This window comes from Montipora foliosa, chromosome 6 (assembly GCF_036669935.1).
Source record: "Montipora foliosa isolate CH-2021 chromosome 6, ASM3666993v2, whole genome shotgun sequence".
Classification (NCBI taxonomy): Eukaryota; Metazoa; Cnidaria; class Anthozoa; order Scleractinia; family Acroporidae; genus Montipora; species Montipora foliosa.
Window position 1 is genome coordinate 24,157,894 of NC_090874.1, and position 2,500 is coordinate 24,160,393.

Below are 2,500 nucleotides of genomic sequence, written 5' to 3' on the forward strand. Positions count from 1 at the left end.
TTGTATCAATCCTTGCTTTAATTTGTTGGCTCCCTTTAGTAGTCACGAACTATTTGTATTTTGTTCATGAGATCTCTGCATCGTGGCTCGGTCTTGCATTAGAGATTGCTAACCATTTGAACGTTATTAATTCGTGTGTAAATCCGGTGATATATGCATTTAAAATTCCTGAGTTTAAGAGAGCTCTACGTTTTCTTGGTACAGGGAATAAGGAAGTATCGACAGTTATGAAAGATAAGAGTAGAGAGAAAAGTAGTGCTACCGTTTTGGCATTTGACAATCAAGACATTGACACCAAACTTTAAGTAGCCAGAATAATTTACAACATCCTTAATTTATTGCATCCTGTACATTGTACTGCCCCAGGGCACTCATTTCCTGAGTTAAAGCAATCTATTAAATTAAGCCTTTTTTTTTCCAACTTTCTTTTCTTTCTAGCTTTTTGCTTTCACACCGCAAAGTTTTCATTTGATTCATAGGATAAATCGATTTTTTAGAGACCCAGCTTGCATTAAAAATGCTGGGACGTTCATGACGTTTTTAAAGTCAGTTATTGAGTCAGGGAGACTAAACCCAGACGAATGCTGCCCAGTCCAAGTATGTTATTTTCTATGAATTATTTTGCAATGCTGCTCACACAAAATGTTCTCTAAGTGAAAACAAGTGGAGTGTATAGTGCCTGTAAGTTACTAGAGGTGATAGCCTTGCATGCTAGCGTTGTACCGACTCAGTTTACCTATTTGTAGTGCTTTGAGCTTGAAAGCAAACGTGAGATCAACAATGATTTATTAGACGAGAATAGAGTGATTTTACTCAGCCCATGGAACAGATCGTAATGTTATTTTTTTTAATGCCAAATTACTACGAGTAAACAAAAGAGTAAAGTGGAATTAATGTATTTTATAAAATAATTAGGATAGTACGGGCAGTCTCATTGGTCAATAGCTGAGATGAGAGATGTTATGCAAACCCTTGACTACCTCTCGGGTTTGCATAATTGTTTCGAATTCTCCCAACTCCCCCTCGTGTTTAGATGACGCTATGGAAACACGGAAAATGTCCTCTATTGCTTAAATAGTGTATGGTAGTCTCCTTCCAATTTCATTGGTTTTGTAAAATTGCTCCAATAATAAATAATACTAGACAGCAATTAGCACCGAGAGGTGATTTTCTTGACAGCAGTCACTTCACTGCAAGAGTCATCCTGATTCATTACTGTTATCATTATTGATAATCTTATTGTCCATAGAACGATAGGGTGTTCAAGGTGACGGTATTGGTTCAAGTAATAAAACTATTAAGTTTACCAGTGGTAGCCAGATAAATAAGTGGCCCTTCCTGCTTTTTAAAACTTACCCTCAACTTTGCCAGCAAGTCACATTTCTCCTTTTTGTGTCATGCAGAAGTTTGTTATTTATTTTAGAAACATAATAGTTTCTATTAACAGTTCACAACAAGATTTCTTCTTTATTCATTAGTAGAATAGAGACTCCTAATTCAGTGAACCATTATACCTCTGTAACTCAAATAATATACTGGTAATAGGATAAGCATCAGACACAAAAGAAGCCAAGAAATGACAAGTTTTGAAATTTTAGTAAATCATTTAGACACTTTCTTTGTGAATGATGTTTGTAACTGTTAAGTCGTTGGCAACTGGTAATAAAATTTCATTCCTCAGTCAATACCTGTAATGGATGCTTTGCTTTCACTGTATTAAAATGTTTCATTGCATAAACGCAAACACAAGGCTCTATGAAATAAAGAACACTGAAATGGAAAGTTACAAAGAGTGGGCACTGCAGAAATGGATAGACCTGGATAATAATGTACTATTGTTTCTTTAAAAATGACCAAGTCAGGGCCTTAAGGTTACTGCTTGTCCACTGGTACTGTAGTGAAGGAACACTGCCCTTTCTTGTGGCCTTTTCTTGGGTGTCCACATTTTTTACAGGTTGGTCCTTTTCATGGTCCATTTCGGCCAGTAATTGACTGAGCCAGGTTTTGAAGTTGCTGTAGCTCAGCAACTGATAAAGAAGGAAAAAAGTTAATAAAGGCATAAAAAATGTAAGCAAATTTTAGATTGCCGTTTTCGATGACTAGATATAATTAAGCCTCAGTGTGCAAGTTTACCTTAAGCATGGTGCACCGTGGTATAAACAGTAAGAAGATATATGTCAGTAAGATTTTGAAATGTGCATAAGCTTGAATCATAGCATGTTTGACAAATATTTGAGGTCCATCTATTCTTGTCTGTGAGTGCATCTGCACTCAAGGTAATTGCCACCTGCCACTACAGTCTTCTGTTGGCTGTCATAAAGACCGCGTTAAGTTTACCAGTTTCTCCTTTACTAGTTTCCTTTGAAATCTTTCACGTAGGCATTTCAGTGGCTCTTAACATTTTTTATCGTTGAAATCAAACCACGAATAACAAATCAGCTACCATAGGATCGAATGATACGACTTCTAAACCCGTGTTCACATGCACTCAACGTTGATT

At 36.4% G+C, this 2,500-nt stretch overlaps 1 protein-coding gene across 1 annotated transcript in view; it reads left to right on the plus strand.

The window, feature by feature from the left end:
* Positions 1–2,500, plus strand: part of LOC138007019 (dihydropteridine reductase-like) — a 153,853-nt gene that overhangs the window by 120,160 nt on the left and 31,193 nt on the right. The gene's annotated exons all lie outside the window — the stretch shown is intronic.